The sequence below is a fragment of the Ambystoma mexicanum genome, chromosome 8 (genome assembly GCF_040938575.1).
Source record: "Ambystoma mexicanum isolate Mex_15411 chromosome 8, UKY_AmexF1_1, whole genome shotgun sequence".
NCBI lineage: Eukaryota > Metazoa > Chordata > Amphibia > Caudata > Ambystomatidae > Ambystoma > Ambystoma mexicanum.
The window spans coordinates 1,459,671,940-1,459,698,783 of NC_090929.1; positions in this window are offsets into that span (position 1 = coordinate 1,459,671,940).

The following is a 26,844-nucleotide window of genomic DNA, read 5'->3' on the forward strand; positions in this document are numbered from 1 at the left end:
GAAAGGTCCCTCCACAGAACTATTCCAGACGAAGACTGGACCTACATCCTGAAACAGACACAAAGAATAGCTCTCAACTCTCGCCTTAAACTTATTCATTTCAACTTCCTCCACCAGACTTGCCACACACCAGCAAAAGCTAACAGGCACCACCCTGAGGCGGCTGCGAACTGCGAGAGATGTGGGACACAACCAGCAGACTTCATCCACCTCGCATGGGACTGCCCCGAGATAACACCTTTCTGGAGCCAGGTCTTAGAGACGACAGCGGCAATAGTTGGAGAGGAGATACAGCCGAGCCAAACTGCAGCCTTACTTGGTATGACAAACCTACTCTCCGCCCCGTCAAGGAAATTGGCAGGACTCCTGTTGACACTTGCCCGCAGGAGGGTGGCCATGGCCTGGGGTCGCGGCCCCCCTCCATCATTCTCCGCCTGGCGCAGGGACATTCTTTACTGCCAGGATGTGGAAACGGACTTTATCAAATCACTACCCTTACATGCCCGCCCACCTGACATCTGGGGCCCACTGGTACTATTCCTACTAAATGAAGCTGAGGAGACACCTGACGTCCGAGTAGACACCTCTGGCACAGGAACAGCCCAGCTGTGAAGACACAGTGCTAGCGGCACCGTCCACAAGTCTCAAGTAATTGGAACAAGACAGCTCAACCAAAGGAGTCACAAATTTGAGCGGGGAGACGGGGGGGAGGCGGGGGTGGGGGGAAGTGGGACATGGCGCAAAGTTAAATCCACCCTAATGTGGGTGTGTAGTTGTTTCGTGTTCCAAAATAACCAAAAATAAAGGTTTTAAAAAATAAAAAAAAATATACCTTATCTAAAGCTTTCTCCCTGAATGTCAAGGTCTTTCTTATGCTTTACCTCACACCGTCTGTAATTCTGCCTTTTTTTCCTGAAAACATAACTGATGTCATATCATTTGTTTTCAATATCTGTTCTTCAGCTACACAAGATTGGTTTTTCCAGTATTTCATCTTTTATGTGTGTCCACTAGATACAAAGGGATTAGTAATGGTGTACTGTATTGAGGAAGAGTGAGGTAGTGTTAGTGGGGGACTGTAACGAGGAAGTGTGAAGTGGGGTAGTTGGGGACTATGATGTGGAAGAGTGAGGTGGTTTTAGTGGGGGCCTGTGGCAAAGAAGAGTGAGGTGGGGTAGTGGGGGACTTTGATGAGGAAGAGTGAGGTGGGGTAGTGGGGGACTGTGAAGAGGAAGTGTGAGTTGGTGGTAGTGGGGTACTGTGATAAGGAAGAGTTAGGTGGTTGTAATGGGGGTGTGTGATGATGAAGAGTGATGTGATGGTAGTGGGGTACTGTGATGAGGAAGACTGACCTGGTGGTAGTGGGGAACTGTGACAAGGAAGAGTGAGATGGTGTTAGTAGGGTACTGTGACGAGGAAGAGTAAGAATTCTAGTTGTGGTGGACTGTGCTGAGCAAGAGAGACATGGTGGGAGTGGGGTACTGTGACGAGGAAGAGTGTCATTGTGGTAGTGAGACACTGTGAAGAGGAAGAGTGAGTTGGTGGTAGTGGGGTACTGTGATGAGAAATAGTGACGTGGTGGTAGTGGGGGGCTGTGATGATGAAGAGTGGGGTAGTGGTAGTGGGGTAATGTGATGAGGAAGAATGACATAGTGGTAGTGGGGGACTGTGACGAGGAAGAGTGAGTTGTTTGTAGTGGGGTACTGTGATGAGGAAGAGTGATCTGGTGGTAGTGGGGGACTGACAAGGAAGCGTGACGTCATGGCAGTGGGCTACCATGATGAAGAAGGTTGACATGGTGGTAGTGGGGGGCTGATAAGGAATAGTGAGTTGGTGGTAGTGGAGGACTTTGATGCAGAAGAGTGACCTGGTGGTAGCGGGGTACTGTGATGAGGAAGAATGAGGTGGGATAATGGGGTCTGTGACAAGAAAGAGGGATGTGGGGGTAAAGGTAGGATTACAATTGTGTACAGGGAAGAGGGATGTGGGGGAATATAGGTAAGATTACTATTCAGTACTGGGACGCGGAAGAAGGATGTAGGGGTTCAGGTAGGATTACTAATCAGGTACTATGATTAAGAAGAGGAAGGTGCGATAATGTAAGTATCTTCTCTGCTGATGTGAGGAGTAAATCGAGAACTTCATAGTTAAGTCATGTAAAACAAAAGATATAGGCCTCATCCTGAGTTGGGCAGTATCCCGGCGCTAATTGTGCCGGGATACCTCCCAACGATATAAGCGTTACCACAACTCGGTCCAGCGCAATTTGAGCCAGATCCCAAGTTGCAGTGTGGAGGTAAATCCCTTCTGTTTGACTCAATGGTGGTTTCTTGGTGCTATTTGCGCCGGTGCAATTAGCGCCATGCTAACAGTGCTGAAAATGGGCGGGAAGGGTGTAGATTTTTTATATCCAGCAAAAAGCTGGAGGTAAAACGGCCACTTTTCGCCCAACTCGAGATTGGGCAAAATGGTAAATGCAGCGGTAATAGTGTTACCGCTGCATTTTACTGCTCTGCCCAACTCATGATGCCCATAGCAAATAAGCATCAGCCTCCCTCGGTCCTTCGATGTACACTTTATTTTGAAGTAATTAGAAAATTATAAGATTTTGAATACATTTAACACCCGAAAACACAAATAACCTCCAGCGCTTACCTCTGACACATTTTAAGTTAATTTAGGAAGCAATCCCTGTAATTTTATTTGTATTAAAAAAAACAAATAACTTACTAAATTAACTGAAAATAATACTCCTTTTCCCCTACTGGCATAACAGTGGTTTACATTTCTCAATATATTATAGTTTTGAAGTATTTACTCTTTTTTTGCTGTTCATGCTGATTCTCGGTCACAGAAAAATACTAGAGAAAACAAAAATAATCAACACTATCCACAAGACCCAAAACATCATTCTTTTTTACCATGCCCACATGCTCCCTGGCCTTAGAACTAATGTATTTACACCCCAGAAATGAAAAACCTTGGCAACCGTAATGCATCATGGGAGATATAAATAACTTTTTGGATACAAGCACTTCACTCTACATTAAATAAAATCAAAACGACTAGACAGATTTCCACCAAGCCAACATAGAATTTCCTTCCAGCACTTTGTGGCCAACTTGTTTCATATTTGGTGCACATCTGTCCAGTGGTTTGGGCTCTGCGCTTATGCAAAAATGTACTTTTTTCCCAACGGGAAAATGGTTGCAAAAGTGAAAATACACTTTTTTTTTACACTTTTTATCTTTTGAACCTTAACACAGATTTTCACCAAATTTCCCAGTCTGAGGGTTTTGGCCCCCCAATCACAAATGTCAAATGTCACGATGATCTGTCCTGTGGCTCAAAAGCTATTAGCCATAGAATGTTCACATATCCTATGGATGATAGGTTCCATCTTAACTATAGGGAGACTAGGGTGCCATATAATAAATGTATATATTACTATATATTATTGCTAATACCTTTTGACTCGCTGGACAGATGTGGGTGAATTATTCAAGATCGAGATCTTGCGCTCAAGAAATTTGAACAACACTGGATTTACACTCTAGATACGGTAAAAACGGCTTGAATTCTTCAGTTAAGTGGAGTCTATTTATTTAATTGTGAAAACATTACAACTCTTTAATATTGCAATGCTAGATTTAAAACTGTACTGCAAGATGGAACACAAAACATATGCCCAAGAAACACAGGAAGATGCTGTAAGAATCAGAGATGTGAATTCAAAACACATCTTGAAGTCTCATTTCTGTACAACAATCTGATGTATTTCAAGGTACACATAGAAGTGGTTAAATTAGTCAAGCCCCAATCTGTATGTTCCACATTAGTGAAGCTTTGCATGAAAAGATGTTGTACACACATTTTTTCCATACAAAATGAACGCAGTAAAAATAAAAAATGCTCTGCAGTAGTCATAATGCATAATACTTGGTATGCGTTTCGGCGTTCACGTAATATGAAATAAATGCGAAGAGAAGACTTTCAAAACATGGCGTGTGTTTATATACATAGAAATACACTGTGAGAAAAATGCAGTGCAGTAGTTAAAATGCACAACACATGGTATACGCCTAGGCGCTCACGTGGCATGAAATGAATGCCAACGCAGAAACAGAGTTGTGCTTGCCAGACATTGAGAAAATGAAACATCTGAGTGGACAGAGCGAGCGTCAAAGTTATATCCAGTGTATCGCACAAGGTAAGAAAAACAAAATGCTCTCGTCCCACCTTTGCCTGTAAAGGGAGTTTGAGCAAATATACGCTGGTTCTTAATGCAAACGCGACCATATACACTCATGGTGCGTTTTGCAAAATGCAACGTAGAGAACCCATTTATTTAAATGGCTTTAATACTACCGCTAAGAAGTAACTCATGCAAAAGACCTAGGAAAAATACACGACCCGGGTAAGAGACGGTCGAAATAATGTAAAATTTAGATAGAAAGACATGGCTTATAAATGCATATTTGCGCTTCTAGATGTGAAGGATAAGAAGACAGCAAAGGACAAGCAAAAACACTGCGGTTAAGAATAAGTACGAACAGGAAATCCATTTAGAATACAACCTGCAATATCAGGTTAGTACCTAGCAAAATTTATTTTTTGAAAAACTCAGATACATGGACAGTATAAACATGGAAGTAAAACAATACGGTTCCATTATTAGCAAATAACATTAAGAAGACATACATCTGTACAGTCAAGATAAAAGAATCCAGCCTTGACCCACATGCCCGAGTCCGAATGTATTTGTAAATCAGGTCTGTGTTAACCACCAGGAGATAACACACTAAACTAAGGATCACATACACTATATACCTTGTTTTTGGTTTTAATTATAATATTCGGTTTTGTGTATTGTATAGTGCAAAAGACACAGAGATTCTAAGGAGGTCCAGTGATTGAGTCACAAACATAAAGAAATGTGTTCGTCCTGAAGAAGGCCCAACAAAAATACAGAGAAAAGGCGTTAGAGATAAGGCCCAATAGAAAGAAAGGCTGAAACATATGTAGACTATCTATGAGGCCTAACCAAAGAGTCTCATTCATTTGGAGACCTTAGTTGAAGGCTCTCCATACATATAAAAACTGTTTGCGTGACTTGTATATGACTTTTGTTTTCCAACATCACTATCAAAAACAAGAAGTATGTTGTGAGGAACATGACTGTTTAGTCAGGTGTTTGTTGTTCTATATGATGATCTTTAGAGATGTGTTGTATACGTCATAAGGACCACAGTCACGTACTAATCCCACCTTGATAAACTCTTTTTTAGTAAAGAATATATTTTATAAAATCATAAATTGTTGCTTTTATTTGTGTTTCAAATTATTGAATAAACTATGACTGTACAAATTCGCATGTCTAATACCGCCTATTTAAGAAATCTGGATAGTAAGTTAACATCATTAGTCTCACAGACAAAATTACTAGTGTATAAATATGGGAAATATTCATACAAACATATAATGCTATTTTATGAACAAAAAATAGTACAGATACGGATTTATGGAATCAAAACTATGTTTACTAATGTACAAATATGGAATACCTTAGAATCTCGGTTCTGGAAAAAAGTGTTGTGGCTTCCTAACTGTACTCCAATGCCGATTTTGCGGTTTGAATTAGGTTTGCTGACCAGGTCGGTATATGTTCTTTGGAAGAGGTGCAGTTTATTACATAAATGCCTGCTAGGTTTAGAGTCAAATAACATTTTGAGTGCTGTGGCCCACCATCTGATCACTTCTACTAACACATTTCCTTTGAAATGGTGTAACAATGTGTTAAATGCATTGGCAGATGCAGATATTTCCATAGATTTTCTAATTTAAAATCCCACCAGAGCCAAAACAAAATTGTACCAGCATGACTGGATAAATAACAGGTTAAAATGTTTAACATATAAAGATTTCGATGTTGCATACAAGGGACATATTGGCCCGGAGAAAGCTAATATCTAAAAAAATGAATTTCTGTCAGTACTGTAATAACATTTTAGAGAAAGACACACTACAGCATTTAATTGTAACCTGTCGGAAATTGTGTGTTCAACGAAAATGACACTTTGACAAGTTATTTGGCTTATTTAAACCAGCTGGAAAGGATGAAATATGGCAGCTTATTTTTACCAGCATGAGGCTAGCCGTCACAAAGGCCATAGTGCACTTTCTTGACCCATTAATCGCGGATATTGTTAAGTAGGGGAAGAAATACCTAGTAAAAGAAATCTAATGAAAAACAACATGGTTGTTGAGAAATGTGTTAGTTAATCGATTAAGCTGAAGCACAAGAATGTGTTCGAGGTATGAAGTAGAATGTATGAGGCAGGAAGCAGTTCTGTTTTAATGGACATCTTGATGTTTTTAGAGGTATTTTAAAATATTTGAAATTTTGTGAAAGTATGTAATTAATTAGAGGTTTAATTCTTTTTAATTTTCTTAAATGTATGATGTAAATAATGTGCCAATTCATATTTTGTAATATTTTGTAATATTGAATTTCGTGAATTGAAATTTGAAAGGTTCATTTTATTAACCAACCCAAATAAAAAAAAGAAAATTAAAAAAAAACGATTTTTGTAAGGAAGTTGTATGTTGATATAGTGAAAACCAAAATGTATAATGGTTAATCAGTGGTGAACAGACCCAATCAAACGGACACAGGGAGGGGTAACCAGCTCTTCATTGACATGTAATGGACAAACTTTCCATGCCTAAAGTTAAAGAGTCCTCGATCAATAGGAAACATGATCAATTATCATAATTCCCTAGTTCAATTATAGATTTGAAGATTGCATTTGACAATAGACTTTTAAGATTGAAACAGATGTTTGGACTAGCAGAATTATAAAATACTATTCTACATAGAATTATGTTTCCATCAATGATAACCGACTACCAATATATTGTCTGAACACAGCATGGTTACTCTGGCACCTTGAAGCATGTGTTGTGCTGGATGGAATTACCAAGAAAATACTTCGGACCCAATAACTGGACAGACTCAAAGGATGTAGTAAAATACTGTTTTAATGTCAATAAATAAAGAATGTCGAATAAACACTCATCAATCTGACTCATGCAGGATCACACAATTTTTTCATTGATTTCTAGCTATTATAACACTAGATGCGTCATCTATGAGGTCATCCTACGTGGCAACTTCAAAAACTTATCGAGGGGTTGGATTGGATTAGGGGATCATCTCTTTATAGAAAATGTGCGTGTTAGTCTCTTTTCTGTGAGACACACCCTGAGCTACTTCTAATCACATGGTATGAGGTAATCATCACAGCAGAAAATGTGGCAGCGGACTAATATTTTGCAACATTGTATGAAAAAGTGCATGGCAGGCTATTCTAATTGGTTAAATCAGAAAAAGCGACTACTGTTGCACTTGGGGTTGGTACAATTGGGTTAACTTGTTTTGAACTAACTCTTTAGACCAACCTTCCAGTAAACGGTGTTTGCACAGATTATTTGTATATTTGACTGGAAAAGAACACCAATGAACCAAGGTTTTTTTGACATCCTAGTATGTATTTAATTTAAACAGACTGATATCTAAGGACAAATACATGAGACAAAAATAAATCAATATGTACAGTTACAAAATAGGTTTTGAAAAAACAAATTGCTGGAAACTTCTATATACATATATTGTGAGTACACACAGAAGGAAAAGGAAGTATTAAAAAATTGAAACTGAAACGTGTGAGAAGCAAAGAAAATGCTGTAAACTTACAGCTTTCAATTCAATGTTAGAGCCTACACAATTGGAAACCTAAAGTCAAAGCAGAAAGCAATTTACATGCCTGCTTTGTGTTGCTAGAACCTTTGAAAAACACCTGGGTTGTCATTTTGAGGTCCTTATTGTGGATGTGAATTTAAACATCAAATATCAAAAATCAAATCAAAATCCGTTTAGTTGTGTTGGAAGACATTGCTGTTGCATGGATCCAAACTGTCCATGTGTTTCAAAGTTGACTATGTCTCTCAGGGTCGGGTCTGCATCGCAGTGGGGGAAAGGTAGCAAAGTATGTTAGTTTGTTGGCTATATTCCAAAATCCAGGATATACAGTCTTGATCTAAGAAAACCTTTCAAACCACTCTCTTCAGTTGCGTTTCGGCGGGAAGGAAAAGTTAGAACAATTTGATTATTCCACCTTTATTAGGGCATCAATCAAATGACCCTGATCAATTGGTAATTCTGTTTGCATTTGTTTATCGTCTTGTACCTCTGCTGCTCCACGAACTTCTTCCCTCTAATTACAGAGGGAATCAGGAATTACACAGGCATTGCATGCGGCAAACAGATCATTGGGAAAAGCAGTGTCAATGTGCACTGCACCCATGTTGAAGAAGTTGGGAACCCCGGTGTTGTTGTTGAAAGACATTTCCAAGAAGCAGTTGTTTTTAATTAACTTTCCACATTCAGGTTCTAAGTGTGAAGCAAGCCTTGCCACAGAGTGCTTGTAGTAGTGGTACGAGTTTTATCCTGGCAGGCAAGTATTCCAGGAAATGGACTATTAGTGGTTAGTCATGGCAGGTTAGTGGACCATGAAGAAGATAATTGAAGTATTGCAGTGTGGTTGAAGGTTGTGGCGGAAAGAAAGTGGCAAGTCCACTAATGTGTTACAATGTACTGTGGTAAAACCATCCTGACAAAACGTTGTTGTTTATGAAGAAGAAATATGAAAGTGGTTGTTCTTCAAAGAAGAGAAATTATATTGAATACTGACTGGAAGTGTGAAGATAAAAAGAGCTTGTGGAAACTTAGACAATCATTTTTGAAGAATGATAAATCCTGTTTAGTAAAAGGGTACGCCAAGTGAAAGACTTATGGAATGAAAAGAACTTTGTGTTGTATCTGGAGAGGAACGTTGCTATTGAAAACAACTTTCTTAAATTGCACTTTGGTTTGAAATGTCCTGAATAAATCCTGGGGAAGGGGATCCGATGCTGGTTACAAGGATACATGTTTACAAAGTTTATCTTTGAATATAATTATTATTTTATTGAGTTTCAACAGCCATATGATACCTGTATGATTTTGTTATATGTATAAGTGTGAGGGGCAGATGCCTTTTGATATTAGAGTGTTTTACTTCAGTCTTAGTTTGACAGTCAGGGAAATCCTTGTTAGGTTAGTGAAAGTGAGGCGTTTATCGCACCCTTATTATTTACTCAAATGGCTACTTGTGAGAAAATATCTACTTGTCCATTTCGCATTTCCGACCCCTGGCATAGTCCCATGGCATCTGATATGAACCTCCCCTTTACAGATATTAATGTGGAGATGTCGTGGAATTTACAAACTTATGTTGAGAATGTGCTTTATACATTGTTTTGTGTTTCTTACTATTTTAGTATCACATTTTATATTCAGAATATTTTTATTTTGTAACAATTTTGCAGCTGCAACAACAGGTAATGATGGGGGAGTGGGATCAGCTCACTACCTGGTGGTGGGACTTGTCCTACCAATGCAAGGGGAGATTTCAGTGTAAGGAGTTTCATCATGAGGAAATGGTACTAAATGAGGCAGAGAACCAAGACGGGGATTCATCAGATTGAGGCACACACACTCATTCAAACCCAGGGGCCTCACTGATACAGTATAAACAATATCATGCCACAGTAAGAAATAGCCACACTGGTTGCACTAAAATGACACTAAGCCATGTTATAATAGTTATCACACTTGCTTTATCATAGATGCTCAATAAAAAATGTCAAGCCAGAGTAAGAAATGGCTAGAATGTCTACACCAAAAGGGCAGTCTAGCCATGTAATAGCACTTTTCCTGCTTGGTTTATCATATAGGGGCTGTAACAAAGGTCTAGCCACAATAAGAAATGGTTAGACTTGCTACATTAAAATGTTAGGCTAGTCATGTATTAAAACGTATCATGCTTGTTCTATCATAGATGGGTGTCCAGTGAAATATGTCAGCCCAAAGAAAGAAATGGCTAAACTGGCTGCATCAAAATGTCAGTCTAGCCATTATCACGCTTGCTTTATAATAGATGCCCAGTAAAAAATGCCATGCCACAAAACAAAATGGCTAGACTGGCTACACAAAAATGCCAGTCTAGCCAAGTAATAATATGTATCATGCTTTCTTTTTTTCAAAAATGCCCAGTTACAATGTCATGCACTGTAAGAAAAGGTTTAGACTAGCTAACTCAAAATGCTAGACTAGACATATAATAGCACTTATCAAGCTCGCTGTATCAATGATAAGGCATGTATGATAAATGTTATTACGTGGATAGACAGTCATTTTGGTGAAACCAGTCTAGCCATGTATTACTGTGACAGGACATTTTTTACTGGGCATCTATGATACTGTATCATAGGTGCCCACTAAAACATGTTATGAACACTGAGAAGGACTGAAACCAGTATGAAGTATGATGCAACATACCTACATTAGCATATTAGCTACAATGACAAGACTAACCAGAATTCTGCTCAGAAGCTGGTTAATCCCATTATTAGTATTCTTTCATTCATTTTTGTCATTTGTATAGCGCATTTCAGCATAATTATGGTCCCAGCGTGCTTTTGGTTGAACGGCATCGCCGGAACCGGAGACCAAAATTTGAGAAAAATCTGAGATGCTATTATGCGTGTGTGCATTTCAGCCATTAATGTTATGTGAGGGTGGCCAAGACCCTGCTAGTCACCCATGTCTAAATGGTATGCGGATGGGCGCAGCTTAGATATACTAAGAACTAAACAGGGAGGATTGTGTTTAAGGAGACGGAGAATTATGTGGGAAGCTACTATCCGAATTTTTGTCGTTAATTGTAGCTTAATTCTTAAGGAATAGGTAATGTGCAATAGTGTTTGTGTTATATGTGAGTGCAGGGTGTCTGGAATGAGCCCGTACCTTCCTCCAAGTTATAAAGGTGCGGTGTGCAGGAGGAGAAATGGTTTAGCTGTACAAAGAACTATGAAAATCTACTCTGACCAAGCCAATACAGCCCCCACCACCATATACTGGGCTCATGTACTGCACCTACCCTCTATAACCTGTTCACTAAACCTCTCTTTGACCTACTGGATGCGCTCGGCATTGCTTACACAAACTATGCCGACGACACTCAAGTCCTCCTCCCCCTTACTGGAGACTACGACCATGACACTGAAGCTCTCCTACAGATATATGCCACCATCCAAACTTGGATGGCAATCAACAGTCTCTGACTAAATGGGGATAAAACTGAGATCATCATCCTGGGCACCATGGAAATTCTTTCCAAACTCAGCACTAAATACACTCATTTCACCATTGACCACACTAACATATCAGTCTCTACATCTGTAAAGACCCTTGGAGTCTACCTAGACTACACACTTTCAATGACAAGACAGGTCAGTGCCATCTCTTCTGCCTCTGTTCACACCACAAAACGTATAAAGCCCATAAAACCCTTCCTAACCACTCAAAATTACCTATCCATAGCCAGGGCCACAATAGGAGCCAAGCTAGAATATTGCAAAGCCCTTCTGGCAGGCACCTCTACCAAAAACATCAACAGGCTCCAAATAATTCAAAACAACACACTCTGCGCAGCCCTTCACATTGTAAAAAGGGATTATATATCCCAGGCCAGACACGAAGCCCACTGGCTCCCAGTCAAGGAAAGGATCAATTTCAAAATTCTCACCCTTACACACAAATGCATCAATCTCTCCGCCCCATTTTACCTATCAGAAACTATATCCAAAAACATTTCCTCCCACCCCACTAGGAGCCACCATGATAATCAACTCTTGTATCTTTCATAAAAAAAAGCCAGCGTCGGTGGCATTGGATTCCCCTACATAGCACCTAAACTCTGGAATGCCCTCCCCAACACACTCAGAGCAGAACCTTCACTACTCACATTTCTCAAGACCCTCAAAACCACACTATTCATATAACCCTCTCTACTCTCTAGCGCCCCAGCCCTCCCTGCCCAGTTTACCCATCAGCCACTCTACACACCTGCTATACTTGCTACCTGCTAACTGCTTAGGTTTCTGCAACCCCAAGATGAACCGTAAACGTAAATATATACTATCCTCTGTACCATGTCTGTATCTCCAAGATGAACCGTAACTGTAAATATATACTATCCTCTGTGCCATGTCTGTAACTCCAAGATGAACCATAAATGCAAACATCTATGTAATTACTAAGCCTTCCTTTGTAACCAGCAATGTCTTTTATATGCAACAGCGCCACGATGCCCCTGGGCTGATGTGCGCTTTAAAAATGTAAGTAAATAAATAAATAAATAAATAAATAAATAAATACATACATGTCTACATCCTGGGATTCATCTACATATCTTGCACAATTGGGCTGAATGCAAGACATGGCTGACTAACACAAAGGGCTAAAAGCAAGGTATGGCTACTTCACATAATTACGCTAAATGCGTGATATGAATGACTAACATGAGGGGGCCAAAAGCAATGTATGGCTACCTTACTCAACAAGGCCAAATGCAAGATATGGATACCTTACACAAATAGGCTGTATGCAAGATGTATGCATACTAATGCATTATGTGACTGGGCAATATTTGCTTGTCATGCCACATAGTTTTATTTCGGCTTGTTCTAAGGTTGCACCACAGCTTGCTTTAGTGTCCACAAGACGACATATATGTGCAATACAAAATACCTGAATAAGTCAAATAAATGTGTAAATAGGTAGACTATAGTGAGAAACGACAACACAAACGCATGAAACATGACTCCCAACATTTCAATGTTGTAATGTAAAGATGATTCAATTTCACCAGCTTTCTATTTTATTTATTAATTAATGTATTTGTTGATAGCTCCCAGACCCGGGGATATCACAGTGCTAAATATGAATTACAGTACAGGGATTCAGTCATGATGGTAAGATAGAGCAATAGGTATAGATAGTGCATTTGTGATGTCATCTTTGAAGTCCTGGGTGTTAGTCTTAGCAGTGCACGGTAGTGGCGCGAGTTATGGTTGCTTAATTTACCATAACTGGCGAATTTCTGAGGTTTTTTTCGGTTTTAATTGTAACCATAATGTCCCTTTAACAAAGTTTTTTGATTGAATTTCATAGGTTTTTATTAGTGCAACTTAACCATAACGTCCCTTTAAGAAAGTTTTGTCAGTGAATTGTATAGGTTTTTATTGGTGCAACTTAACCATAACGTCCCTTTAACAAAGCTTTTTTCAGAGAATTTAATGGGTTTTTACCAGTGCATGATAATATACTTACCCAATATAGCAGACTTTTTGTCCAATTTACAAAATGTCACCTTAAAACTCTGCCATTTCCCACCTTCTAGCATAATTTTTAACACTTCTATACTTTTTCCACTGTTTTTGCTTCCGTCAACATCTGCGAACATCTGATGTCATTGGAGACCTTCCGGACAGAGCCACGTGACCAGGCGCTCGCATGCAGCATGATGACGTGTCCATGAACACGTTTGCACTTCGCTCTCGGAACTGCATTTTCTACTGATCTGGGAACTTTCAAGCTCAAAATGTAGCCTTTCACATCTCCTATGCATATTCTTACTCATTATCCATTAACAATCTAGTACAAAGCACATACTTGGAAGAATAGTAGCAAAACTGCTATTTATCTTAAAAATAGCATCAGCTATTGCCATCCCTCCTCCCCAAGAGCCACCACCACTCATTGAAATGCAATGAGTGCAGGTTTGTACTCAGTCGAGGACTACCTGGACAATACTCCTACAGGACCACCTACATGCGCCGCCACACCAAATCCAACCACTGCAATGCTCTCAGAAAGATTGTTCCTTTCTTACCAAGTAGTAGGTTGTCTTTCTCCACATCATCTTCCACAACCAATACTGTAACCACACAGCCTACTTCTGTGGGACACAAAATCCCACCAGCTACCTTGCAAGCAATAAAAGAGGCTGTTCATCCAAATCTTTCGAAGACAACAGTCCTCTGTATATACTGCAACACACCACTATGCAGGGGGAAGCAATTTCTAGGTGTTTTTGAAGCTGTAATCAAGGAGCATGAGAAACACTAATAAATAAATAAATAACAAGGGCTCAGGACCATTATCCTCTGTTCCAGGCCCTGCGATGGGCGATAGAGGCCATTAGCATCCCTGATTCCCAAAACAGGAACCCGGGGGGCTAAAAAATAGATTTTTCTTTCTACAGCGCGATGCCTGCAGCGTCCCGTTGTAGGAATGAACATCCTTTTCCAAGATGGCCACCATGGAAAGGGAAGGTGGGCCTCCCTCCAGAGCCCCTCTTCCCTTGCCATGGCAGCCTGCAGAAGGCCAAGACAGAACCCATGATCATATTACCACAAGCACATTGCTTCCCTCTTCCCTTTCCATGGCAGCCTGCTGAAGGCAAAGGCAGAACCCTGCGACCCTATTACCACAAGCACTTTTTTTCCCTTTTTTGAAACATATATCACTTTCGAAGAACTCTACCACATAGCCGGTCCCAGGTGTACGTGGCCACTTAAACCCAATTTTTCATCCCTCGCGGTCATGACCAGTAGCCAGATTGTCTGGGTCATGACCTTATACCATGACCCGGACAATTTGGCCACTGACCATGGCAACAGGCTATACCTCAGTCACCAAAGGTATATCACTATTTTTTTAACCTACATTATGACATTTTTCAAAAAATAAAACACAGGCACATTTGCAAAACCATGCTTTCAGGTCCTTGCCAATGCTCCATACACGAGTTTGCTTGAAATCCGCCCATGTTTTATTTTTTCAAAAGTGTCAAAATATATGTGCATACAATAGTCATATAACTTAGCCACCACTTGACAAAATCCATTCAGACTTTACACAGGTGGGGAGGCTGTCACCGTTGACTTGAAATACCACCTCATCCTTCTTGATGTCACAGGCTACCTCTTATGCCCCCAAAAGGGCAGGAATAGTAAAAATCTTTTCCGTATGTCATCGTCACAAAGGTTACAGTCATTTGGAATTTGTCCCATGATCTCATTCTCTAGGTCAATGGAAAAATGTTGGCCATCAACCGCCATTCCAATTAAGGTGTCTGTGCCCAGAGTGATACTCCTAGGGTCACTGTTATCCACCAATATTCGAATGGTGTCGTGTTCTAGGTCATCTAGTGGTGTTGGGTTCAAATACAACCCTTGCTGTTGGAGGTGATAATTTAAATTTATATAAGCTTCTGGGTTTTGGAGGTTCTGTCCTTGCTTTATTTTTAGGGGAATTGTGAATTGTCGTAACAGTCCTGGGATGGTGACCTTTTCTACAGTTTGAACTTCAACTGCATACAGCAGCAATTGGGCTGACTGGAATGCTTTCTCAGGATTGTCAAAGCCCATGGGGTTACCCACAATCAGGACTAGACTTTGTAATTAATTAAGTCTAAATTAATTGCGAATCAATTGAGAATGTCACTGTCTAAGTAAAATGCAGAGGGGACATCATCTCTCACAACCCAACAATTATGATCTATGCTTTTGTCACCAACGGACATTTTTAGCATGCACCTGCTACGCAGGAGATATTTGGAATTGGGAGTTTCCAGGCCCATTTCCCACTTATCAATCAACTTAAATGTGGGAATGGTCTGATCTTTTGGGAGTTTCCTGAATAACGCTTCGCTGATTAAGCTTTTTCCATTATTCAGGCATACTCTGGTGAGAGAAGGCTGCCCCTCATTTACCTGAATGGGGAGGAACAACTGTTTACCCTTTTTCTGGCTATCAGCCAAACTTTGAGCTGGTCTTTCATCATCTTTTATTATGGGATTTGGGTCTTCTTCAAATTGTGTATCGGTATGACATTTCTGATTATTTCCTTCCAGTGTGGAATGCCACTTGAAACTAGGGGGAAGGTTGATTTTCAAAAAAGGAGAAGGGTTTCCCCATCAACAGTTTGTTCTCCTACAGATATGACGGTGATGTCGGGGACATGGTTGTTCCTAAAGTGACATTTGATTTTGCCAGACCGCTGCTCAACCATGTGGCATGTGGCATTTAGACTTAGGTAATTTGTGCTTTGTTTCAGTTTTATTGGCCTGTTAGTCTGTGTCCAGATGACCTTGTTCACACAATCGGACAGGGATGATAACCTCCGGAGAAGGTCATTCCCCAATAGACAAGGTTTGCCCTCTGGAGTGATGACTATCACTGGGTGTATCATCCTATGTCACCCAATTTTGATCTCCAGATCCGCAGTCCCCTCAACGGAAATGTCATTTTCATTGAAGTTTTGGAGTTGCCCAGGAAGGGTGGCTTGGGAACCTCTATCCACCAGTGCTGAAAATGCACCTTGGCCCTGGACCTTGAGTGAGGTATAAAATCTGGCTTCTCTCTCCTCAAGGGGGAAAAGGAAATGTGCATTTTGGGCCAACCTGGCAGTTAATTTCTTTATTTTGAAGTCTGACACTGGGTGATCTTGGGCGGTTTTCTGTGTCAGAGTCTGGGAATCTGTACAGAAAAAGTGGCACCCAGTTATTTGTGGTACTGTGGAATCCCCTTTTTCCCTGGATTCTCCGCTGTCCCCCTTTCCCTGGAGACAGTCACTTGTATCGGTTTGGGGGGAGGATCCCTCATTGGTTTCAGAGTCCTCTGCGTGACATTTTTGGGGTGCTGGAGTTGGTGGATCTGGGTCAGTCCCCATACTTACCCAGACTAAGTTAGGGTCTTTTGGGACCCATTTTTCATTGGGCGGAAACCCCCATCCCTGAAAGAGATTTTCTTCCCTGAATCCTCCAGGGATTCTTCCCCTTCAAACCGGATGATGTGGACTTACTCCACAAACTGGGTTTTCTGTGTCCCTTGGTTTCTCCTGCTTAGCCTCTGTTCCCTAGGTTGCAGCTTTTCTGGGGTAGGAGATTTGGGTTCAAGTTCAGAGGTTTCTGGGGGTTTTTCATGGGTGAGAAAGGACGTTTCCTCTAGGGCCTTGCATCTCCCTTCACCCTGGGCCTCCTCCTCTGGAACTTGTTGGTTGTTGGGGTTTTCTCCCCTTCATTGCTCTGGGGCACCAGACCCTGGGTTTGTGCTTTTCTGGGCAGCCATGTCCATTTGAGGGTTCTGCTGAGCCCTCAACATGCGACTCAGGTCTTGGGTTAGACTTTGGACCTGGCGCTCCAGTTGCGACATCCTCTCTAGTTGGTATGGGGGTCTAGAGTCATACCTTTGATGCTCCCGGGAAGGGTAGCTGTCCCTTCTCCCAGAGTAGCTGGGGTATTGATTGTTTTCCTGGTAGCCCTTCATCCTTGGTCTCCCTTCTCCCTGATTTGGGGATCTAGAATCCTGAAAGTGGAGATAGAGAGGAGGATTGTTCTGAAAGTTGGGGTTTGGAGGGTACCTGGGGAAGAACTTAAGTTGGAGGGTGGAATATTACTTCCCTCCTGAGGGAGGTTTTGTGAGACGTTTGGAGGGATGTTTTGTGGGAAGTTTCCTAGGGCTGTACTTACCTGATTGGGCACCCCCCCTTGTTCCGGGAGAGTACATAAATGACCCAAGATGGGTCAGTTACCCTTGTACCGTGGGCTAATATAGGTGGCAGAGTCAGGTGATGCATTTGTTGTATACCCTGCCTGGCTACCACCCACTTGGGATTGATCAGAGGGTCTCCTCTACCTCTCAGTTGGCTTATTAGAGGGAGGAGTGTTTTTAGCCCCCTCATTTCTAAGTCCAAAATGGGGGCATTCTTCACCTCCACAACCTTGGCAGCAGTGGGGGTGTTGGATAGTTTGGGATTGTTTTGGTTTCAACAGGCTTTTGGACCTCATAGATCTGGATAGCCTGTTCTATTGCCCAATCCAGAGTCCTTTGCTCATGGATGTCCCTAACCAGTTGGCTCATGATTATGCTCAGAGGGCATAAAAATACATATTAATAAACTCCTTACTATTGGTGCGCACCCGTCTAGAGCTCTGGGTAAATGCCTGCTTCAGTTCCTGCACAAACTCTCTCTATGTGCCTGATCCTCTCCGCACTGCAGGAATAGGCCACCTTGCAAGCCTCCCGAGGGTTCCTCTGTACAGATAAGTATTTCATGATGGCTGCCTTGAAGGTAGACCATCTTGAATGATCTTGATCCTCCAGCCCAGCAAAGAAGCTGGAGTATTCTGGGGAGAATGTCCACTTGACAAACTCCATGTAATTGTGATAGTTTTTTATGCCAAATGACGTCATCATCTGGTCGTACAGCTCCAGATGTTCTCATAATCAATATTTTGCTTTTATCTGGTAGGGAGTCATGAAGCTTCTAATGGCTTTTATTTGCCGAATTGGGTCTTTTACCAGAGAGACTCTTTTGTTTGGTAGCCTTCTTTTTCCACTGCACCTGAGTCCATTTGCCCTCATACTCAGAGCTGCTACTATTTGTTGTTCACTCCCTGTCCTCTAGGCACTCCCACATTGATAGGGCATCATTCCCATGCCCAACAAATTTGGTCCCAGATACAAAAGATCCTCCGGGGTGCAAAACAGGCCTATAAGACCGACGCAGATAAAAAAGACGTGAAGGCCCTCTGTACAAACAAGGAGACCGGGTTTGGCTATACATACGCAACATCAAACAACTTGGCCCCCGTAAATTACAACCCAGATTCCTTGGCCCATTTACCATATCCGCTATAGTCAACCCAGTAGCTTTGAGACTGGGAATTCCTCTGAAAGGTAGCCCAACTTATAGGGGCACCCCTTAATTATACGAGTACCCCAATCACGCTCACACCAGATTAAAGTTCACCCCTCTAGGGAATTAAGGCCACAAGTCTTTACCTTGCAAGGATAACAAGTTTAATCTTTACAGAAAATGAGGATGGGGTCAAAGAACTCTGCTCCCTGAACGGCATTCTGTCCCTCACCGTTCCAAGCTCCTGCAGACTGGTGCCAAGCAGGAGCTTTATATACTGTTTAACTTGTTTACTGGATACTGGCATGGCTCATCCAAAACTTTCCTTCTTCCCTTACAAGGGATGCTGCAGTCTTCCTTCCTGCGTGGGTGGATTTCCGTTTAGGGCAAACTACTTAGCATACTGCTAGTCTATCCAAGAATACATTGTAACTCCTGTTTATCATCATTTTGCTATATTATAAACATTTCTATAGAAACACATTTTCCCCTCATACTCTTCACACTTTACTCAATATACTCATATTGTATCTGATCCAGTAATTTCCCTTACAACCTTATTTTCCCATACTTTTACATAGTGTACATGAGCCCAGCTGCCTGGGTTTTTTGATGGACAGGAAAGAGCTGCCAAGTTACGTGCTGGCCTGCCAGCACAGGCAGAGCACAACAGCAATGCCTGTAGTCTATTTTGAGCACATTCTTACCAGGAAAGGAGGGGGAATATTTTTGACTCATACCGTGCTAAGAACTGCCTATGTTATAACATTTACAAAATCATTCAGCTAATGGTTATTTACACCTTATATTTATTGCCCCTGGTCTTTTGTGGTGCCTAGAAATAGTAACAAAAGTCTTGCCCAAAAACAATTAACAGAAGTCTTGCCTAATTCTAAAGCGCTTGGAAATTAAGGAAGGGGTTAGCTCCTTTCCAACACCTTCCTGATTGACGGGCTCTGATCTCTTCTCCCCTGTGGTACTGTTGGCTCTCTGGTTCACTTCCCTTGAGCTGCCCCTTCCACACAGGGGAGTACTCATCTTGCTCCTACCTTCTTCCGGGTGTGGTGGAGAACTCCCACCACCTCCCTGAATGGGTGGAGGTTTTCAAGATGCTCTTTTGAGGCCTGAACTCTGATTCTTCTTTATCTGCAAAGTGGACCCGATGGTCCATTCGTAACCTGTGTTTCTGCCAGTATAACTCCCTGATCTTCTCATCATAGGAGCCATCCTGGTCAGATGTATTTGCTAAGACATTTTTAAACCTAAATAAAGATAAATGTCTGTCAATTCCTGACAGGGACTGGCTTTCCGGCTCAGTGGAACTAGGCCGGATTGAGTCCAGCTGCCTCATGTTTCCCTGTCCTTGTGAACTGGTAGGCATGAAGTTAGCAGCTCCCTGCTCATAAAATGTGGTGCATTGGCTTGAGGTCCCTGGTAAAGAGGACATACCACTGTGGTCAGGAGTTTCCCTTCCATAACCTAACTCTTTGGGGTTCTTCAAGGCCTGATTGTATCTAGCCATTTCCTTCTCTAATCTCTCTGATTTATCTTTCTCAGCCCCTATCTCTTGTTGGTATTTAGAGGCCGGAGCTTTGAGCTCTGCTACCAGGGCTTGAGTAGCTTCTATGACCTTGCTTTGTGCCACTACTTGGCTAGCGAGTACCTTGTTCTCCTCACAAACAGCCTCATTTTCCCCTCTGTTTGGCCTCTACTTTCTGGGTATACTCATACCTCTTCTTTTGCAGGAGACTAATCTCCTCACTTTGTGCACTTTTGGTCTGTGTTGTCTGCTCTAGATCTAATTCTACTTGTCTCATATGTGCCATTAATTTTTCATTTTCTACCCTCATGTCAGCCAGTTCCTGGAAACATGACTCTCTTTTCTCCAGGTCAGTCTTTAATTGGCACACTTCCCGACACGGTGCACTTTTCTCCTCACTCAATTTGCAATTCCGTTCATTGAGGAGATCTCTCTGTCATTTCATAACGCCCAAATTTTGGCGCTTCTGGTCGAATTCCGCCTGGGAATGGACCTCCCTTATGATCAGCTGGTTATTCTCTTTCAATTGCTTAATCTGATTTTGAAATGTACAGATGTCCTCTAAGTATGCCCTATTATGTACCACTTGTTGACTCAATTTTAGTTGACTCTCTCTCAGGTTCTGAACCCCTTCTTGACACTCCTCTCTCAGTGCAGAAAATAGAGGCTCTTGCTCTGAATTTATTTGTTGATGTGCTGCTAACTCATCCTTTAGCTGCTGAATGATGTTTCCTAATTTTAACTCCAAATTTTGGCTCTGTAGCATTTTCTCCTCTGCTTGCCTTAACTCTCTGTGTTTAATCCAAAAGCTCAGATTGATTTTTCATAGAGGCTGCACTATCCTGGTATCTTTCTTCCATGAACATCAAATGGAAGTACATATATGATGTGAGCTGGACCATTTTAATTTGCTCATCTCTGGTGGTCTGCATCATATATGAATCTGTCAGGGCTTGATGTAACGGGACACTATTCTGCCACACAACCATATTTATAGAGGTAACCTCTTGCATCATCCTAGATTGTCATGCTTCCTGTTCTATCGATTCACCCTTAATGAACAGTTTGGATAGAAGGCGCTTCCTAGCTATGTTAAATTCTACGATGCTCATTATGAAAGGTGTTCTGCACCTGATAGGTTCTCTATGCAAAGGCAAACTCACCCTGTTCCTGCTTGATTTCCTCACTCAAATACATTCTTACACACTCTTAATTGTCTACCTATACACCTCCGTGGATCTCAGGAGACAAGTCCTAGCGGCACTCTAGCAAAACAAAGATGACATTCCCTCCAACTTAATGCAATTGCATCAAAATGACTGTCACAATGTACTTGGCATGGGTCAGGAATAGGAAGCTAAACTTCCGGCCATGAGCCCCCACTTTGTAACGGTTTATTGAGAAGCCACCCTCAACACGGGGAGTCCCTCCCTCCCCATTCAAGTGGTTGTTCAACAAACTGTTTAACAGATTCTTCTTTAGCCCTATCACAGACACATATCATGCCCCTTGGATCCCTCGCCCCTGAGCTATCAACGAGCCAACAACCAGACCGGTGTACAGGAAACCTATTGGTCTTTATTTAAATAAAAAATAATAGAAATTAGCATGAACATTTCAAAAACACCACTTTATCTGTGGCACACACAATCAACGTCTATCAGCACAAATAAATTACAAAAGTGAGTTAAAAAGAACACAGATACAATTCTTTCTGTAAATAGCACGTCACAAATTAATTACACTGATCAATAAAGAAGGCTCTTATGTAATGTTGTGCGATTTTGATTTACCAGCAGGCTTGAAAGGCTAGCAGTAGGATTTCAAGATTGGTAAAAACATTTTTTTTTTTTTTTTTGATTTAATTGTGTTACAATTTTTACAAAAAATCCGACCAATGATGAGTTATTGAATTATTCATTCTTAATTCTGAATGAGATCTTTTAAAAGAAAGGCCAATTTCACAAGTTCAGTTTTTCCAGAAACAGAGAGAGACCGATGGTGCACCTTCTGTTGTTACCGCTAGCCAATAAGGCCCATAGGTTTTCTAAGTCGAGGGTGCGGTAATTCTTCAAAGGGTCGGCCAAAAATCGGTGTCTTTTCCCTGTTAGGCCAGGGCATTCGAGGATCAGATGTTTAGTAGTTTCCACAATGTCCGATGTTTCACAAAACCGACAGTTGTTTGAGCTGGATTGATTTCGAATCGCTAGGACTTCGTTTGTTTTCAATTGGTTCAGTCTGAACCTTAGGAAAGTTCTACTTAGCCGTTTGTCTGGGAAATTGCATAGGTATCCACGTACCCCGTCGAGTTTCATCGGCGTGCTGGGTAGATTGGCTGTCATCGAGTAGTTGTTGGCAACTTCCAGGGTATTCATCCAGTCTGCTTCGAGAAGTTTCTTTGATACCTGATTGGAGTTTTGTATTAATGTTTCCAGATTAAGGTTTAGTTCTTGGAGAATGGAGAGGTTATATTGGGCCCATTTGGTCAACATTGAGTTGTTCCCATAGTTAGTTTCTCTCCTAATAAGGTCCAGAACTTTATTTTTTGGAGAATCGAAGACTTTGCGATATAGCATGATGGTCGATCTCATTTTTGAGGCCCGAAGAGAGGATAAGCACAATTCTCTTCTTATCAGTGTTATCGGTGTCGAAGTGGCCAGGTTTAGAACACCCCGCCAGAAGAAACCTTCAAGTTTGGGCCAGATTGAGTCAGGGATCAGTGGCATTGCATCCATGCCATAAATCAGGACAGGAACGACTTTGGCTTTGTAAAATCTTATAACGGGAATGATGGAGAATCTTCTGTGCTTCCTGTCCACTGCTTTGGCCTGCACCGTTAGCTTCTTCAGTTTTGTCCAACGGGCCTCCTGCATGACTTGTTCTTCCTTGTCGTTGCTGATCATAATGCCCAGGTATTTAAAGGCCTCGACAGTTTCCAGCATCTTCCCTTCTCCATACCAAGTGAATTTTTTCCTTCTTGTAGCTGCTGTTCCCAGTATTGAAATTTTTGTTTTTTCTTTATTCAGTCTTAAGTTGTTTTCTGCCATATAGTGTGTTAGATTGTCTAATTGGCTTTGCAGGCCTATAGGGGTTAAATCCATGAGGATAATGTCATCTGCATAGAGTAGTCTCTCAATTTTTGAGCCTCCTAGGGATGGGGGGAAGCTTCTGATCAGTTCCAATGATTTCTTGTAGTCTGCTATATAGGCATTATACAGGGCTGGTGCTAGCGGGCATCCCTGCTTTACGCCCTTTGATGTGAGTATTTCCCTTGACAATCTGCCTTCGGCGCTTAGTCGCACCCGTATTGACGTTCCGTGATGTAAGGCTTTTATGGGTTCCAAGATGTCCCTTGGACAATCTAAGCTTTCCAATTTGGCCCATAATCGTTGTCTATTGACCTGGTCGAAAGCTTGGACCAGGTCGATAAAAGCCATGTAAATGGGAGGGCCTCCCTGCAATACTCTGGCTTTCAGAGAGCTTAGTAGAAAGATGTTGGTTGATGTTCCAGAGTTTTTTACGAAGCCGTTTTGAAAAGGGTCCACTTGGTCCGAGTCCATAATCCATTTTTGGAAAGCGTCCAGGGCCAAAGATGCAAACACCTTACCCATGACGTCCAAAAGGGCAATCGGTCTATAATTGCCCGGGTCGTCTGTGGGACCCCTCTTGAAAATAGGTACAATAATGCCTCTTTTCCAAGACGGAGGGATATCCTGGAGGCGGTTGCAGTTTTTGAAGATCTTACTCATTATCGTTGCCCATAGTTCTGGATGGGACTTAAGCTCGGCGTTACAAAGGCCGTCCGGCCCGGGAGCCCTCGAGTTGTTCAATTTAATTATTTTTAGCAGGATCGTTGCTTCATCAGCAGGGATATTCCAAAATTCGGTGTCATGGACTGTTGTTCTGGTGCCAAAACCCAACGGAAAGTTGTTGTCAACTATCGGTGCGAACAGGTTTGAAAAGTGGGTTATCCACTTGGCCTCTCCTACATTATTCTGGATGTCTACAGATGTTTTGTTTAGAGTTCCCTTAATCAGGTTCCAAAATTCTTTGGGTTTATTTCCACAGATGGCTGACAGCATATGTTCTGCGTCACACTGATAGAGTTTTTGGCGGTAGTGTCTAAGCCAACTCTTGTATTCACGGACAGCCAGCCTCCACAAGTTAAGATTTTCTGCGGTGGGTTTATTAAAGTAGACTTTCTTTAAGCGTCGGTGGAGCCTTCTTTTTTCCACCAAATCGATGTTATATAGGTGGTTGGGGGCAGTTGCCGAGTTGCGGGATTTTGACATTGGTATCGAGAATTTAGTCAACAAAGGGGTGTAATCCAGGGCGTCTTTGACAGTTGTTCCCAGAGCCTCGCCATTAACTTGGGGATTGGAGTATTGGGAATCGATATCTCGGAGTCCTTTTTCCGATATCTTTACCCGATTCCCCGTAGTCGACTTTTCCAGGGGGATTGGGTATGCGAGAGAAAGGGGTCTGCAGTTCTTCCCCTCCGTAATGAGAAGGTTATGGTCGCTGAACATCGTCCGCTTAACCGCAAAGGAATGGATCACCTGAAGTAGATCCTTGGAGACGAATACGTGGTCGATCGAAGCATGTTGGTTCCCTCTTTCCCACGTGGGGATCTCCAGGTTTGCGTTGGTACGCATCAGGTGAAGGTTATGCAAATCCCTTGCTTTCATGAGATGCTCGAGCAGTTTCCCTCTTCTTCTTGCCGAAGTGTTTTGATGTTTGCCATCTTCCCCTATCCCTTCGCATACTGCATTGAAATCCCCGTTTACTATGATGTTATGGTGCTGAACTTTTTCGTCGGCTTCATCGAACAAATTTGAGAGGGTGGATTCAAATTCCTCGATAGATGTTACCTCTGGGTTCCAGTATATATTAAGTAAGAGGGTTTTCCCCTCGTTTCGAAGTCTGGGAGAGTTCCTGGTTGAATGTTTCGTTTAAGATCATCGCCTGGATCCATTTAGGTGTAGCCAGAACTTCAATTGCTTTAAGTCCCGATCCTGATCTGAGAGCCGTGATTAGCCCTGCAGACGGTCGACCCAAGGTTCCCTTTGTTGCTGCTGAAAAAGTTATTTCATACCCGTCCAATTGAGGTTTAGTAGTCAGCCATGTCTCCTGCAGGCATAGGATATCGAAGGTGCCTAAGTTGACATCAGTTATTTTAGTTAGGTGCTCAAATCCACGTGTGTTCCAAGTTCCCAGTTTTAGGGGGTTCTTTAAATCTGTTTTAGGTCGATTTTCCTTTTTTCCTGCATCTGGTGAGTTAGTTCTGTCTTCTAATGATAGTTGCTAATTTTTCTTATTACGTTGTGCTTCTTCCTTAAACCAGGTCCAAGGCCTTTTAGTTCTCTCCTCTGTTTTTTCCAGTTGATTCGATGGTGCTAGTTTCTGAGGCTGATGTAAACTTCTCTGCGATCTTACTTGGGGTTGCTCGTGCGCTAGCTGTCCCCTGTGACAATTGATTGGAGAATCGGGGTCCGCATCTGGAACTATACGTCTTCTTAGTTTCTCACTTAATCGCTTATTGTCAGATGCTCGTAGGTGATCCATCCTGCTGACGAAATGGATGCGAGAGGGACCGGGCTTTGTTGGTGAGGTTATCGGTTCTCTCAGGCCTGTCAGTGATCTAAATGATGGTTCAGTTTGATTGTTTGACCGCTTAATTTCTGTAAGTTCGTAGCCAAGGATCAACAGCGATTCTATTTCCTTCATCAGTTGGTTCTTGATGATTTCCGAGTTTAAATGAATGTATGAATAGTCCTTTCTTCCTGATGTACTTGGTTCCACTATCCACAAGTCATAGTTTCTGATATGTCTTAGGCTTGGGATTTGGGCCAATATTTTCAGAATATTGGTTCTGTTCAATGTGATTTCTCCCCCATTTGGGTTGATCTTTTTCAACCTAATGATGGAGTCACTTATGATTTGCTTCGTTGGGGCCTTTGGGTCCCTTTCTCTCTTCTGCCTTATCGAATTTTTGATAGTTGTTGCTGCACGATGGTTCTGAGAGAGTAATTGAGATCTGTTACTAGATTTGTGTTGCATTTCGTGTGAGCGAGTTTTGTACTCGGATGTTCTCGCAGGATTGCGGGGACGTAGACTCACAGACCGAGATCTTATTCCTCGATTAGAGGGATTTGATGTTCTTACTGCGTGATTATCGTTTTTTTTGTTGACTGTTTGGTTCTTTGGGTTTTCTAAACAGTCATTTTGTTTTTTTGGATATTTTTTTGCTACACGCAGTTCTGATGATGGTCGATCGTGCAGGAGAACTTTAATTGGTGGTTCTCGTTTGTCTGGTATAGTACACGCTTCTGTAGCTTTCCGTTTTGAAGATTTTTTCTTGCTTGGTTCAAAGCCAATTTCATCAATCGTTATCGGGCTCCAGTCAGGTTGATCTTCAACAGTCATTACTGAGTCCGATACCTCCTCTGATCCTGTTAAGTTTATTGTGATCGGTTTATGGTTCGTCAGGGTAGAATTTTCAGCTTGAGACTTGGTTGTTGGGTCTTGGGTTCGTTCCACCCGCTTGGTTTTATTCTTTACTAATTGAGAGCATTGTAACGTCACAATCTTTTTTGGGTTTTTCTTTGCACCAAAGTGAAATGCGGTCTGTTGCTGGTTAAAGATCCCGTAGGAA